Consider the following 17,003-nt stretch of genomic DNA (forward strand, 5'->3'; position numbering starts at 1 on the left):
AATCGGGTTCCATGCTGTAAAGAAAAAAATGTTTTGTCCTGTTTGAAGTACTTTTATGAAAGTCCTTCTTCTTTGGGGACAGTAGAATTAGATAAATGCATTAGCAATGAATCCAGTTGTATTGGCATGAGAAACAATCTGCTTTTAGGAAGGGAAGCTCAGTGGTTAATGGTGTTAAAAAGACTTTGGTGGGTTTGGTTTTGTTTATTTCTGTTTCTTTTGGTTTTGTTCCTAAAACCTGTCATGGCTCAGAATGCACTGACAGGGCTTAATCACCCTGAGGAGGCTCACCTGGGGCCTCCATCTACACCTCTGCCCATGAGAGTGGCACTCTATTTAACATCAGGCCTGGATAGTTACTCAGTGATGGCTTCTCTTACACTGTGTGTATCTCTTTAGAACTAGTTGTGGTATAGGTATGGATCTTGTTGTATGGGACTGATTTTCTGGCTTACCTGTGGATGTGGAGTCTTAGCTGTTGTTCCTGGGGATAAGTTGTTCAGGTTCTTTGGGCTTAGGTTTGTGAGCTGTGCTTTGCCAGGCTTGATACCAAATTTGGCTACTGATGAGGAAAGTATAATCGATCTGTTTAGTACCAGTGAGCTGTTGGATTGGCTTTAGCTACTCATAGACAGTACATGAGAGCCTCAATGTTTATGTTCATCCCCCCCTGTTTTTTTTTTTTTAATTTTTATTTATTCCCTTTTCTAATGGCTCAGCCCTCTGAGTAAGGGAAAGCAAGTAGAACTGACTGAAGCATGTTGAATAGGTGAATAACAGTTCTGTTTTGTGGTGATGTGTGAGGTTTAAAAGTATAACAAAAAAAAAAAAATCAAGTTTCTTACAGAAGAGTATTAAATTCAAAATTCCATCTCAGAAAAGATAACTCTTCCAGAGGAGGGCCACAAATATGGCCAGAGGGCTGGAGCACCTCTCCTATAAAGACAAGCAGAGAGAGCTGGCTATAAAGACAAGTAGAGAGAGCTGGGCTTGTTTAGCCTGGAGAAGAGAAGGCTCCAGGGAGACCTTAGAGCAGCCCTCAAGTATGTAGAGGGGTTGATAGAGTCTCCTTCCAACACAGCAAAGGGACTTTTTACAAGGGCATGTGGTAACAGGGTAAGGGGGAATGGCTTTAACCTGCAAGAGGCTAGATTTAGATTAGATGTTAGGAAGAAATTCTTTACTGCAAGGGTGGTGAGGCACCGGCACAGGTTTCCCAGAGAAGCTGTGCCTGCCTCATCCCTGGCAGTGTTCAAGGCCAAATTGGACAGGGCTTGGAGCAACCTGGTGTAGTGGAAGGTGTCCCTGCCTGTGGGAGGGGGTTGGAGCTGGATGAGCTTTAAGGTCCCTTCCAACCCAAACCACTCTGTGAATATGTTTGAACTGTATTAGTAACAGTGAGCTCTTACAATATTTTGACTGCATACTTGGCGAAAGATAGCCTTTTCAATACTACTTATGTATTATTTTTGTATTATTTGTCAGAGAAACAACTTTGGACAGAAAAGGGGTGGTAGTTTCTGCTTGAAAGTAATTGACTTAATTATCTTAGAGAATGGGATGCAGAATATTTTATTAAATTTTTTTTTAAATAATGAAGCACACACTCTAAACAATGCTTGTTATTAAAGGTTATTACTATTTTTGGAGATGCACTGAAACTTGTGTGCTTGTCCCAACATACAGTGTCCTTACAAAGCTTATTGTCATAGCAATTCTTTAGTATTTTGTTTATGCTTTTATACAAAAATTTAGGAAAAGTACAAGAAACAAAGCATTAATGTAAAAATTATTTTCTTGGGAGTGTTACTGTGTGAGGGGCATAATCCCTGAATAGAACTATTCTTTACAAATTCTTTATTTGAAATACTTTATTATACTTTTGGCCTGTACAAGTTCTGGTACTGGGGCAAGTTCTGTGCTTGTGTGTAGCAGTGTTTTTTAGCTTTTGAATGTGACTGCACGTGAAGTTCTACAAAATTGTTTCTGCAACGCTTTTTAGTTATCTGTTGCCAAGTAGTTAATTTCTAATAAATTTTAGCAAGATCAGAACATCAATTTAATAATGTTAAAGTGATGATTACATATCCCAACAACATAGGTCAGTTTCATTTATAATTTCTAGTGTCTGAAGTGCTTTTAGGAATATATTTCATTGTCTGAAATTCTGAAATAGAATGGTGCTATATTCCATTACTCAGTAAATTTCTAAAGTGTCTGTTTTTCACTTCTGCAGGTTGTCAGGGTCTCCTTCTGTGAAAACTAACTTGGTGCAGTAATACCTCATAGAGAAGAAGTTTTTAGGTAAGCTCTTTCTCATGAGTGATTTCCATAAAGAGATCAAATACTTTATCTCCTTTTTCAATTACTTGATGGTTAATCAGTTAAACTTATTGCTGATATATATTTGCATTAAAAATGGTTAAGATGATTTTTTTATAAAACAATATGCTGGCTGGAAATGCTAATGTGGATTGTTTAATGATCACTGTATCTCAGAAATGTACTGCTGGAAAAAATATTTATTCTCTCATTGCCTGGAAATTTAGTTAAAATTATTTCCTTCATTCTTGTCTTGCTGATTCATACAGGAACATATTAAAACACTGGTTATGATGGTCCTAAACTGAGTAGGATTAAGCAGAACTTTCTTCATATGCTTTCCACTTTGGTTGTAAAAGGAGGGTAAGGTTTCTAGAAGTGGTAATAACTGTGATTTAGTTTCATACATGTTTATTTTTGTATTAAGTATTCTTGGTCACAAGCATGGCTGATTAAAGGTAGTAAAAATAATTCACAGCTTGCAGTAGCCTATTAAAGAAAATTGAAAATTTGACTTTACCAAGATGGCATTGCTGCCGTATACTTACATGGAAATGAGACCACAGTTGCTCACTGCAGGAAGAGAATTAAGCATATTGCTTAGAAATAAAGTAACTACCCCTCCAAAAATAAAACCAAACCCAAACCCAAAGAAAACAACAAAAAACCCAAATCCAACCTGGCAGGCCAATGTGGGAGGTATATGAGCATCTTTAACTTCCTTCAACAACTGAGGTCTTGGCATTGCCCATGAAATGCTGATCATGTTGGAAAATCTGACTTCAACTTAGTACTAATAATTTGATACAGATATGCCACATGCAGTGATAAATCTTGAATTCCCTTAAACTATTGTGTTCTGAAAAGAGTACAATGTATTTATTTTTTTTTCTGCTATACCAGTTGTCTTTCCGGCATCAAATACACTACAGTATTAATAGAAGTCATCTGTCTTCCTTAAGAGGAACAAATAACTTTCAAAGTAGAAAACAACCAAGACAGCAAAGAAAGGTCAGAAATCTTGGAATAAGTAGTATAAAGAAGGAAAGACAGTATGAGGGGGAAAAAGGAGTTCTTTGAACAAAAACCTGCAAACTTGTTCTTAGTGATGCATTTACAGGAGCATGAATGATTCTACAGATATTATCAGTTTGGCATATATCAGAAAAACTGTTTATGCTTTATCCACATTTAAGCACATTTCTTGTGCTTTAGCTGGAGAAAAATTGTTGGAACTCTTTGGAGAGACAGTCAATCCAGCTGCTGGTAGGAGCAATTGTCTTTGAGTAGTATAATAGTTTTACTCTTTGCCTTTGGGAAGAGTCTTATGCCTTCAGCATTCCCCTTTGCTAAAACAAAGATCTCGGAACATAGTCATGCCTAAATATCAACATTTTTTCCCTTGTCATCATCCTTTAAAATTAGGTTAATTATCCTAGGTTTGTATGAGTTTTCACTTCTGTGTCTGTATTTTTTTAAGCTGCTTTATTTCCATTTACTGCTGTTTCAAATTTTTTAATGCTCTGGAATGAGTTGAGTCACCTTTTCTACTTCCCACTCCAACCTTTGATTACTGAGCTTACTGATGTGAGCCAGTTACAACTTAGAGAGGACTTGGGAATGATTCCAGCATTGTCAGAAGGGTTCCATAGCTCAGAAATTAGTACAATGCAAAATATTTCAAAGAATTAGATACTCTTTTAAAACACACTGATTTAACTGCCAGCACTTGAATGTCATCCAAGTTCTGTAATGACAGTAATGAAAGAAGACTATAGGAAGAATTTTCAATGGCTGACTTTGCTTGTTTGCTTGGCTTCTTCTAGGCCTGACTATGGAAGTTGGGAGATCTATTGTTTTTGGCTTTTTTTTTTTTTTTTTTTAAACAAGATGAGGTACAAGATTCACAGAAAAATAAGTCATATTTTCAGATTTCTGGGTGTTAGTTGAGTAGATTGGGCCTGAATGGGAAGTAAATTATTGCTTGTGATGCTCCATCTTCAATGTCTTTGCTTCATTTGTGGTTTTAGTACTTGCATCCAGCTCTGTAGGTGAAGATATTTTTACATTTCCTTGAGGAGAAGTATTTGCTTTTTTGCTTTCAAGTTAGATGCCAAATAGCAAGAGTTTTCATCTTTGCCATTTGCTTTTCTTACTGAAGTTGTTGGAATCTCTGCTGGCTGTGTTTCCTTAGTGTTTCACGTGGGCGTTATTGCTGCTCCATCACAATATACTTGCTGTAAATGTTTTAAAGCTTGAATAATGGCAGATAATAAATAAAATCATAAATCTGACTTAATTCAACTACTGTGAGCTTATATGAAGTGGTTCATTATGGTAATGATTCCCAGGTATTCACTGAGATTCACAGATTCATTATTGTCCAAATACCAGAAATGGCTTCAAGTGTAAGATACCAAACTAAATAACCCAAGCATCAGGATATTCTGCCTGAGTCGATCCAAAACAAGACAGAACTTGAAAAATCCAGCATCAGATCTTGATGTCTAAAGTTAGGATTTGAATACTCCTGTGAAGTCACAACATTGTTGTCTAATAGGATTCCTCCTTTTCAAAAATAAATCAACATTCTCAATAGTTATAAAATTTGTATGGTTTTGGTTGTTTGGGCTCCAAGAGGCTGAATCTCTGGCTGGGGTACGATCTACAAAACATGTCAAACTGAAAATTGAAAATCGTGGTTTATAAGTTTCCTACTGTTTAATGTACCACTCTGGGGACGTGATGCAGCACGTTCAAATAGTTATATAGTCTCTCTGGGTGAGACTTGAGAAAATACTGCTTCATGTGTTGTTCAAACAGAGTGCTGCAGAAAAATGGTGAACCAGGTGGAGCAGTGTCTGTATACTGCACTTCTAAAAGTTGATTTAAATTGTCAATATCTTAATGAAAATTGGTCATGTTTGGTTTCTCAGGCTGGGTGCTACATTTGTCTTTAATGTTATTCTGTTTTGATGAAAGCATCTATTGTTTGCTCTACCGATTCTTTCTTTATAGTCTTCAGGGATTTGGCAACAGAATTTTTTGAAATAGCATTATATCTAGCAAAAGTTGCTAGTTTACACAAGCTTGATTGCTTAGAAGCAGTCTGGTATCAGTATTGGTTTGAAAAAAGGATAGAACTGTAATTAAATGGCAAGCTGGCAGTACCTGGAGGAATGAAATTACCAATTTTCTTTGTTAGAATTTTCCTGTGAAAACTGAGAGGGCTGGGCAGATACTTGTGGATGACAGCACAGCTTAAACACAGTTATAAATAAAAAGTCTAGGTGCATTGGTCTGTTTTTCAAAATACAGCAGTTAGCTAGACATCACTTGTGGCTAGAGCTGCGTATTGCTTAGATGCACTTTTTTAGTCACAACTAACAATTTTTCTTTCCTGAATGCAGGAGTCTGTCATTTATAAGTTGGTGTTCATGCCACCTACAGTGAGTATATGAGGGACAGAACTTTTAGATATTCTGGAGGCCACACAAGGAATTCTTACTACTTAGTAATATCCTTCAAGAAACTTGGCCAGCCCTGTCTAAGCAATCATTTGATTTCATGAGCAGCCTACTCTTGACTTGATTTTAGGGTAGGGGCAGGTACTTAAGTGTCTTTTATTGTAACCTTAAACTGAAAGGTAGTGGATGGGCTCAGACAAATCTAGTCCAGTCTAACCTAGGTTCAGCCTAGGTTTCATTCCTTTCATAGTGAGTTAATGTCATTATATTATTGTTAATAAAATGGTTATCTTTTTCCTTTAAAATAGCATTCTCTTATTTGTGTCCATAGTGCTGTAGTTTTGTGAGCTTCAAGTATATAGTACAATGTACAGAATGTAGTGAACAAAACATCTTGTTTATTTCCATTATTTCCTTAAGCAATAAGGTGATGATTCAAACTGTTCCTTTAAAACAGTATCTATAGCATAAAATAGACCTTTCAAACTTAAAATAGTGGTATTACATATAATTATTGTAACATCTTCTGTAATATTCTTAGTTATTATTGAATTCGTAGCTATTGCATCAGTAGTAGATGTAACCAAATACTTAAGTGCATCATTTAGCAATGGCTAATACCCTTTAGAAGAGTACCAAGTCTGCCAGGTTCTTAGTACATGGATATGTTGCTTAAAATCAGTTACCTGTTCTTTTAGCTAGTGCTGTGGATACTGAATTGAATTTCTTGCCTACCAAATACTTGGAAACAGATGTTTAGGTTTGTAAATCAACATTATCACTACATTTGCAATAACCTGAAATCTGTATGTGTGTTTTTTCTCTGGCCTTTGAGAGAGTAAATGTGAACTTGCAGAGAGACATTTCAAAGAAGTAAGGAGTTACTACCTGCATTAATGATTTAGAGACATTAATGACTTTGAAGGAACAACTATGCAGTTACCTTGAGTTTAAATCAGCTTTAAGGTGTTACTGAGGCCACCCTGTTCTTTTGTAAGTACTGCAGCAGTGTTGTATTTTGAGAAATTGCTGCCAGGATCTCTTTTTTTTCCTAACAAAGGAGCATTCCTTTTGTCTGGTTACTTTCCTGATGGAAGAATTACAAATGCATCCTATCCTGTCTGTAATGGGATTAACTTAGTGCTATGATGCAGAGATCATAATTAGACTTTGATCCTAAGTTAAATAGTTTTTTTTTTTGGAAGTAACTAAGCAACATTCTACTGATAATAATAGTTTTGAGATCTTACCTTGTGCTTTAAAGGTGCTTTAGGGAGTTGCCTAACTATACCTGTACAGAAAATGGTTTGTTTCAGATACCTACCTTGTTCTGAAATTTCAGCTTAATCGCAGAGTGGTTTGGGTTAGAAGGGACCTTAAGGATCATCTAGTTCCAATCCCCCTGTCATGTGTAGAGATCCTTCCACTAGACCAGGTTGCTCAGAGCCCTGTCCAACCTGGCCTTGAACACAGTCAAGGATGAGGCAGCCAGAGCTTCTCTGGGCTCTGGCAGGTGAAACCTCTGCCAGTGTTCCACCACTCTTCCACAGTGCAGAATTTCTTCCTAATGTCTAATCTAAATCTGCCCTCTTTCAGTTTGAAGCTATTGTCCTTTTCCTGTCACTGTATGTATTATATGACCACTATGTACTGAAGTAAGAATAGACTTAGAAGAACTGAAAATGGAAAGTCTGGAAGTATTGCAATAGAAATACCTTTTTCCTCAAATGTTTAGGCCTCTAACTTCTTATGCAGTTAATACTTCCATTGAAGTAAAGGTTGGTAGTGACAATGGGGGCAGCCTGTGGTTTGGTTAGCACCCCCAAAAAAACCTTAAACAGCTGAGAAGGGGACTGATTTTTGTATTTCAACCTATCAAGCTAACATCATCAGTTTAGGCCTGTCTTACTACGTCGCCCAAATTGCTGTTGCAACAAAAGCATCGTGAACATCGGTAGCCTGAAGGAAATGTTGCCTTTCCAGAATCTCTCCCAAAGGGGGTTCCTGTCAAATATAGTTTTGATTGTAATTGAAAATGATGATTAAAGTTTGTGTAAGATTAAAGTGCATAATTAAAAAGTAATAAAGCCACTTGTCAAGTAGAATCTTGCTAATGGTAAACAGCTGTTTGTTATTGTGGTGAACTATGGTCTCTGAAGCAACATCAGTGAAATAATTAACCTATTGAGGTTAGTGGAGCTACATCCAGTCTGGTAGATCTGATTATGACTTAAAATGTTCTTGTTGAATTTGGTTAGCAGAGTATGAATTTATTCCTTTCTGGGATGCAGTTGGTTAAAACTTGTAGTTCTTCATTTCATGAAGGTGTAGCATTAAAAGTAGAATTATTAAAATTGTCAAAGTATTAATAAAAAATTATCTTTGCTATCCATACCTGTTCTTGAATACAACAGTTTCTTTACTTAGGAAATTCTTGGCAATCTCTGCCTTTCAAAGAAATACTCTAAACTACATCTAAATTAATCTAGAAGGAATCTTCTCCCCCATCACTGCAGGTAATTCTACAAAATTGAAACTTTTGAGATAAATAACCACTACATTAAACTTAGCATTCAGGAGAACCACAGTTTAGAGTCCAGAGCGATAATCTGGTGAAGTAAGTTGGTGTAATGACACATGACTGAGTACACTGTTAATAAAGTAACTTTTAGTCAAGATGTCCATAAGGAATCCTTAAAGCATGTTAGCTCATGTAAATAATGACTAGAAAGTTAGACTCATAAGACATAAGTGATAGTTTCCTCCCATTGATTGAAAAGACTGAATGACTGTTGATTAAATGGATCTGAGGATTAGGTGTTTTCTAGATCAACTCTTTTACTCTAAATGTTCTAAGATCTGGTCTTGAAGAAATCCTTTCATAAAACTAAAGATTCTGTTCCTATTTTTCCAATCTTTCAGGAAATGAAAGATCTCAGTAGAACCACTTTTCCTTGAGACATACAATGGATGTGTTTTACCCACTAAATGCTTTGTTTCTTCACTTTTTTCTTCAAAGCTGTTTGAAGTTGTGATATTAGTGTTGTGATTTTTGTTTTCACATAAGAAAGCCAGAGCTCAGACTCTGCCATACCTCTTCAAAGTTCTAAATTCACTTCAGTGAATTCTGAAGCTGGATAAGCCAGAGCTGCTTTCTGCAAGTTTAATTAAAATATGAGTCTGAGCAATAGCATGCATGTAGATCTGAACCAGCAATTTGCTGTGTTACCCAGCAAGGGGTTGAGAATTAAGGTGCTAATTTATAGACTTGTATTTGCTTCATTGTTTACAGACAACTTTTTTTTTTTCTTCCACAGAAGCAGCTGCTCAGTGGGATGTTGGTTATCTCCCAGAGAAATAATGTGAAAAATCCTACCAACTTTATTGGGAGTTGGATGGAGCCCTGGCAGCCAGTCTAGGAAGAATGCCTGCTTTGCACAGAACAGTATGTATGTGTTCAAAACGTATTTGTGTGAAGTTTGTGGAGTCCTACTGTGGAAGCACCTGTTGAAAAATTCCTATATGCATATATTTCTCTCATGCATGGTGATCATATTATTTTCTTCTATGAGAATGCATTTTTAACTTGCCCTGCTAAAAGCTCTGGTCTAGGATGAGATTAGAAACCTAGAATACTTCCAGCTTGTGAAGTCATTAGTAGTCATGATTTTAATTTAGAATTCCTTTAAATGTCTTGTCTTCCATTTGTTGATTAAATTTTTTAATCTGAAATACTGCATTTGTATTTACAAAAGAAGGAATTAATCCTGAAAAAAGTGGAAACAGGGAGATAAAAATGATTATTTTCATGTCTTTGTTTTTAAAGAGGAGCTGAAGACCTGACCTATTAATCATATGATATCATAGAATCATAGAAAAGTTTGGGTTGGAAAGGACCTTAAGATTGTCTAGTTCCAATCTCCTCTGCCATGGGCAGGGAGGACTCACACTAGACTATGTTGCCCAAGGCTCTGTCCAGCTTGGCCTTGAACACTGCCAGGGATGGCACATTTAGGACTTCTTAGGGCAACCTGTTCCAGTGCCTCACTACCCCCATGGTGAAAAATATCTTCCTTATATCTAACCTGAATTTCCCCTGTTTAAGTTTAAAGCTGTTACTTCTTGTCCTGTCATGGAAGTCCTTGTTGAAGAGTCCCTCTCTGTCATCCTTGTAAGCCCCCTTCAGGTACTGAAAGGCTGCTGTGATGCTTCCACGTAGCCTTCTCTTCTTCAGGCTGAACAGCCCCAATTTTCTCAGCCTGTCTTTGTATGGGAGGTGCTCAAGCCCCCTCATCATCCTTGTGGCCCTCCTCTGGACTTGCTTCAACAGCCCCACGTCCTTCTTACATTGAGAACACCAGAACTGCACCCAGTACTCCAAGTAGGGGTATCCATCTACTAGAATGACATTGTATAGAAGAGAGGGGGAGTACAGAGCTGGCTGGTACAAACCTGTTGCAAGAATGCCTGTCCAAAGTAGATGCCTATGTTTTAGTACATCACAGGTTTGGTATAGAGTCTCCTAGCTTTAAATTCCCTCATAATTCTGAATGATTGGTTGAAAAAATGCACCTCTGAAATTGAACATATTTTAGTAATTGAAACATTTTTTGATGTTCTTTGTATTATGCATTGCATTATGTGAGGCTAATGTAAAACAGATTTTTACTCACGTCATTTTCTATAAAAATATCTTACAATGGAGATTAGAAAGCAGTATTAAAAAATGCCAACTATAGTTGACTTCTAGAAATGACAAAGGAAAGACATCATTGTGAAAATGCTTGGCTAAATAGCATGATTTAGCAGCTCAGAGCCAGACATGTTCAAGCCTTCTGAACCAAGAGTACATAGATTCCAGAGCCTTAACCTTGGGGATGTGCTGGTGCCTCACCAGGAAATTGTAATATGTTCAGGGTTTCTGTGTCTTATTTCCTGTTCACAGTGACAGCTTGGATGATGCTTTTGTACATTGTAACAGATACTTTTGCAAGAATTGGAAAAGAACAAATCTGAGATCAACTTTCTTTGTCTTCATATACACTGTAAAAGGATCTGTGAATAACTTGTTTTTTTTATTTTTGTGGCTAATTCTTGAAAGAACTTTATTTAAAAAATATAATTACAGTAGGGTGGAGGATAATGTGTAATAGAATAGTAATATAAGTGAAAAGTATATTCTAAAAGGATATGGAAAGAAGTTTTATTTTCAGGGATTTCACCCATTCTTACAAATCAGAATTTGTAGCTCTTGTAGCAGTTAAGCTGAAGTTTTCTTTTAAAAAGTTAAACAGAATTCAAATGAACCACAAAGTGCCTTTTTGTGTGGGCAAGTGAACCTATGTGGCTTGTGCTACGCTTGATAATTCTTTTAGCATACTTGCCCTTCACCTGCCTTGCAATGACAACTGCTGGGAAAAGCAGGAAGGCTTTGTTGTAATTACAGCAGTTTGGAATGAGAGTTAATCTCGGTTAAAGAGTGTAAGTATCCTTTTTTTCCAAGCATGTGCATTTCCTTATGCAAAACCCTGGTGCTGCTGCGAAGATGTAGGTAATACAGAGCATTCCAGTACTTTAAAAATGAAACTCAAGTAAGTTAGAATTGCAATTGTTTCTTTCTTAAATATAGCCATAGATATTATTGAAATATAAAGGAACAATTACAAAATACCCATAATACTTAACTTACAACTTAAAATATTTTAGCTGCCATACTGATGCATGTTCTGAAAAATATTGATTTCTTTCTTTCAGTTTTACAGGTGATGTAACTGCCATTTTTTTCTTTAATGTATTTTTATTGTATTTTTCATTCTGAACAAAATTTGATCTATGTATTGTATCTCAGTTAACGCAGTAGATTTAAACAAATGAAGATAAATATTTGTGTTCTGCATTTATAGGTATTTAAAGGTAATTTAAAGATGACTGATTCTTTCCAGTATGCTGGGGTACTTTTGCCAAGTTGACACTGGAAAGATTTGAGAAGTAGGGAAAAATATAAGTGATGTAGAGAAGAAACTGCATTTTCTTCTAGGAGAATTTCAGAAGTGAAAAAGGCCATGTTTGGTAGTCAGGCAGCGTGTAGAGATGGAGGCGGGACAAGAAGTTAGGAGTGGTCCCTGTCCTAAAGTAGCCAAGTGAAATGAAAGTGGTATTATAAATGTATAAAAAGAATACTTTAAAAAGGAAGTGTCATGGAAGATAGTATTTTTTTCCAATAATGATATGAAGTAACATTATGAAAATACTTCGAACATGCATCCTTTTACTCAAGGATATCAGAACTTTGCAGATTTTTTTTTTAATCAGCTAATGAGAGATGGACAGTATATTTATTCTATGGGTGGAAAGTAAGAGCTGTAGGTTTGGAATATTCAGTAGCTCAGGGCAGCTGTGTGCTAGTTGAGCGATTTAACCACATTTTTAGAGCTTCACTTGAGCTGCTGAAGGCCTCATGTGGCTGAGGAAACACCAATTGGCCATGTTTGCATTTTGTGATTGTAATGGAGCTTCCTGGATAAACAGATAAATCATTTGTTCCAATTTTTAAGAAATGTTCGAAATATTAAAGATGTAGTGTAAACAAACTCAAACTAGTTTGAATCTTAGACGAAATATGTACAAGTAACAGGTTGGCTGTGGCAGATAGAGCTTAGTAGGGTGCATGAAATTAAACCCAGAAACAGTTATCTGCTCTGTTTGTATCCTTACAGGCAGCGTAGATGCACAGGAAATCCATGAGAAACATTTTTGTCTCCAAAGCCACAACTTAATTGAAAAGTTTATTGTTCATTATAGAAATTCAGCTATTATAGCTACCTAAACAGAGCTCTACTCTCGGTGCCTACTGCATAAGCATTATGTTGACTCAGAAGACACTAATGCAATGTACTTGACAGGAAACTAAAATAAGCTCCCTCTCTCTTACAACTGCAATTGTGGTGTTATCAGAGTGCTTACACAGTCATTAATGTATTTATCTCACATTATGCGGCTCACCATCAGAGTTTTGTGTGTCTAACATGATTGTTTCTATGCAAAACTTAAGTACTTGAATTAAACACAATGTAGACTTCCCTTGGAACCTTTCAATGTACATGGTGGGGTGCCATGGGTAAGTGGAAGCAGCAGCATTGTTTTTCATGCAGGAGGCAGGAAAAATATACACAGCGGAATACTCAAGTTGGTTATGTCTTTAGTATCTATGGAGATGCTAAGTGTCACTAAACAACTACAAATAACAAACATAACAAAAGAACTTTTTTTCTGAGCTGACAGCCACAAGGCTAGGTTCTGAAAGAATCCTGCAGTATTGCTGATCTCACTGTTGTCAAGTTTCCAGTTCAAGGCTTTGCTTGATGTCACTATCTAATAACTGTGAACAAATACTATTTTTAGAATTATGTCAAAGACAAACTTTCTGATACCACAAATTGTTTGTGGGGAATATCAGCCGTTGATCATGAAGGGAGACATTTGAATGAAAAAGCAATACATTAATTTTCTTTGTATGGTTTATTTAAAGGAAGACATCCAATTTGAAAAGCTAGGTTGCTTTCCAGTTTGTTGATGTGTAACAGTCACATAGAAAATTTGACAGTAATAGATCACTTTGCATGGGAGGAAAAAGCTTGTATTAGCAAATGGTTTCTCAAAAATAAATTATGGGTACCAGCTTCAAGAAAGACTTAAAAATGTAATGGCTATTGGATGTTGGGCTGAGAATATTCTTTTATACAACATAGGTATTGACAATGTGCGTTAGAAATGGTAAGAAAGAGCTTACTGTAGCCAAAGAGTTCAAACCCAGGAATATAAGACAAGGTTCTTCAAACTTACTTGGAGCAGTATATATATTCAGAAAATAGGCTTATAGCCTGAATAGTTGCAGGATTCAGCCCTTTAACCTGTAACTGGGCTGCTTGAACCATGGAAAAATGCTTCTGAGAAATGTCAAGATGTTTTTAAGTGATAGTGGCAAACTCTTGAGTTAAAACTTGATAATCATCTGGTTAATTTCCTATGTATTTAAACCAAGCTAGGTGAAAATACATACAAATTCTTCTAGAAATCTGTAACTTTTACAGGATGAAACTGTGTTCCACTTAAGAACAAGGTAGCTGCTGGTAACTTCAAGACTTCCTATTTTTTCTTATGTAGTGCTATGCTGAGAAAATATTATCCAAGCTGTTTGTAGCTTCTTACTGTAGCTCATCTTCTTGATTATGACATCTCATCATACGTAGAAATCCATGCAGTACTTTAACTCAGGCATTTCAGTGTGCTCTAAAGGAGGAACTCTTAGAAGCTGCTCAGCAAGCTTCTTGAAAGATAACATATCATGGGTTCTTTTTCAGCTGTCCTTGATTCCTGGTGACTTGTGTGTAATAATGAGTATTTGTGTTCTCTGAAAGATCTAAAAATAAACAAAAGCACTGTTATTAGCTGTCATGCTTGTGTATTTATATATAAATTTTTAAGTAGAGGATATGAAAACCCATGGGATTACAGCCCTCCACATTATGTAGTATTAAGTTCATAGTCAGCAAACCATTTATTCTTTAAGTTGGATACAAAAATAACACATCCTATCTTACGTGATACTTGAGGAGCCTGTTGCATAAACAAAACCTGGAACTCGCGCTTTTGTCTTGCTGTATTTTAAGTGAAACAATATATCCAAAGATAATTCATTAAAGTCTTAAATGTGTACTGGTGAGTAGAATTTGAAACTGCTTTTTAGATGACCCAGTTGCTGAAGCAGACTAAAATTTGGCCTCTTAGTTACATGATAGTATCTGTTGTATGGCCAAAGCAGATGGACTGCCTGATCCTCAGCATCTTTTTTTTTCCCTGTCCTCTCTGATGTCTTGCCCTTAATCTTTCAACAGTTGTACACCACATGCACTGGACAAGGCATCCATCAATGCAGTCAGTTATAGGCAGATAAGTGAGATGAAATTTTTCGCTTATAAACAGATGCTTGGAGTTCTCATTCAAATCTTCTCTTAAAATGTCTCTGTACAGCGCACCATATTAAAATCATACTGCTATTATTGACATATGTAAGTCACACACAGTGATAATGAAAAACACTCCAGTCACTTGAATTTTTTATGCTGTCATAATTACAATTATCCTTTGCATCACAGGAGTGAAATTTGAATAAATAGGATCCTTACTGAGAGCAACATTATAGACAGTTTCTATTCTTGTATTTTGTTTCTGTGAATGTTACTTAAACATCTCTAACAGATTTGGCCAAAACGGCAACATATTTGCTTTTTCATTAGCAACAGATTCTGTTATTAAATAGTTTGAAAACTGGATAATACAGAGCTTAGATCCACTGTCCTTTTATAGTAAATGATGTGGGTTCTCAGTCTTCAAAAGCAATTCTATATATGAATATATTTAAATATCTGCTTATATGCATTAATACTGTAAGTGCATCTGCCCAGGCATTCAAAAGCCCATTCATTTGGAGTTCTCTTTACATTCTTATAATGAGGCTACATGCCTGATGCCAGAGTGATTCTCCTTGGCTAGGACTTTTCTGATTATTTTTTCTTCCAAACACAGAAATATGGTGTTAAGAAGCTGATGGGTCTTCAGTCAGTCTGTAATCTGTAAGATACTCAGGTCATCTCTAGAACAAGGTATGTTTCCAGTTGTGAAGACAGTTAAAATGTATTTTTAGATTTTGTCTTAATTCTGTTAACACGGTTGCTATGTAGACAAAAGCAGAACTTTGTAATTTGATTTCATGTCTCTTAAGAAATACTGTAGTTTTTGTTACTGTCCTACAAAAATTAAATGTTAGAAAACTGAGGCAGAGGCAAGTGTTTTATAATGGAAAATGACCATGTAGCAGTGGCCTTCCTACCCAGCAAAGATGATAGAATGTAGGGCACTGAAACTTTCTGGATATGAGCAAGAGTCATTGCACAGACCCAATTAGCTGTTATGATTGAGCAGGTAAGACCTTAACTTCTACCCAAACCTTATATCTGCAGTAGTTCACTTCTCTACAGTTGAAGAGATCACATTTTATTTTACGGCAAAAGATTCAGTTTATATTGGCTCTTGACTCTTTTATGCAACAGGATACAAAAACCTCCTTTAAAAGCGAACATTGTGGATTTGATGCTCAGCAGTTTGAGCTGACTGTGCTCAGTCATTGGAGGGACCTCCTTTCTTGTAAGGTTGTTCTCAGTGAGAGAAGAACTTCATCTATTTCTTTGGACTTCCCCCTCTGAAAGACATCCAGTCTTTGCTGATGGAAGGGTACTATTTGGAGGTGTACATGTCTTTCACATCTAGTGTGAGCAAATTTTATTCTATCTATGCACAATGTTATTGGAAATGGTCACCTATGTGATATGGATAGAAAGTTGCTGATGATCATATGTGGATTACTTCTGTTTCTCATCATCAGTTTGGTATCTGTCCCGGGTTTATGATCTTTTCTGTTCAGGCTTTTTCCTCTTGTGAGGAATGAGTTGAGTTAACATGTCTGTATGTTTGAAGCTGAACTGTATGTTTGAATCTTGGCTGTTACAATGACCAGAGATTCTTACAGAAGTTTTCCAAGTTGTACTGTCTGGGTTTTGAACCAGTTTATGCTTGGCAGTGTGTTGCTATTGCCCTACTAGTGAAGGCGTCTGATTCAGAAAGGCAGAGCCAATGCAGAATTGCTGATGTTTTACACTGCTAGCTCTTCAGTCTCTCAGCAAACATCAGGTGTAATGCCAAGAAGATAGCTAATCATGGGCTTATGTAAGTAGTGCCTCAGTTTAGAATCATAGGATCATAGAATAGTTAGGGTTGGAAAGGACCTTAAGATCATCTAGTTCCACCCCCCCTGTCATGGGCAGGGACTTCTCCCACTAAACCATGTTGCCCGAGGCTCTGTCCAGCCTGGCCTTGAACACTGCCAGGGGTAGAGCACAATTAAAATGCAAAATGATGATTTTTGGCTTCACAGAAAGCAAATAAAGCTGATTTTCAGGATTCTGTTTCTCAGTCATCATTGGCTTTAACTCAAGTTACTTTAGTGAGAGTTTTAGTTTTACAATTACCTAGAAAAATTACTAGACATTGGTGAAACATTGTTCTATCCTTGGAGAACTAAGATACTTTGTGAGGTTATCAAGTTCAGTTCATTTGGACATTATATTTCACATGAAATATCTAGAATTAGTATGAGTC

At 36.4% G+C, this 17,003-nt stretch overlaps 2 long non-coding RNA genes across 5 annotated transcripts in view; one reads left to right on the plus strand and one right to left on the minus strand.

Annotated features, from left to right (window-relative positions):
* LOC133265688 (uncharacterized) overlaps nt 1-17,003 on the plus strand; it is a 17,840-nt gene continuing 837 nt past the window's right edge. Inside the window, exons 1-4 of one of the 4 annotated variants that reach the window (XR_009742079.1) lie at nt 1-188; nt 2,237-2,304; nt 15,375-15,451; nt 15,899-16,315. This is a non-coding gene — a long non-coding RNA (uncharacterized LOC133265688). Of the gene's footprint in view, nt 189-714; nt 770-1,004; nt 1,117-2,236; nt 2,305-15,374; nt 15,452-15,898; nt 16,316-17,003 lie in introns of those variants that run through there. The other 3 variants (XR_009742078.1, XR_009742077.1, XR_009742076.1) reach the window with 3 other exon arrangements.
* LOC133265689 (uncharacterized) overlaps nt 13,208-17,003 on the minus strand; it is a 22,263-nt gene continuing 18,467 nt past the window's right edge. Inside the window, exon 3 of the long non-coding RNA XR_009742080.1 lies at nt 13,208-14,199. This is a non-coding gene — a long non-coding RNA (uncharacterized LOC133265689). The remainder of the gene's footprint in view (nt 14,200-17,003) is intronic.

Source organism: Pezoporus flaviventris, unplaced genomic scaffold (assembly GCF_033815535.1).
Source record: "Pezoporus flaviventris isolate CSIRO_AGI_PZ_B2104156 unplaced genomic scaffold, CSIRO_AGI_Pfla_v1 ptg000006l, whole genome shotgun sequence".
In the NCBI taxonomy this organism is placed as follows: domain Eukaryota; kingdom Metazoa; phylum Chordata; class Aves; order Psittaciformes; family Psittacidae; genus Pezoporus; species Pezoporus flaviventris.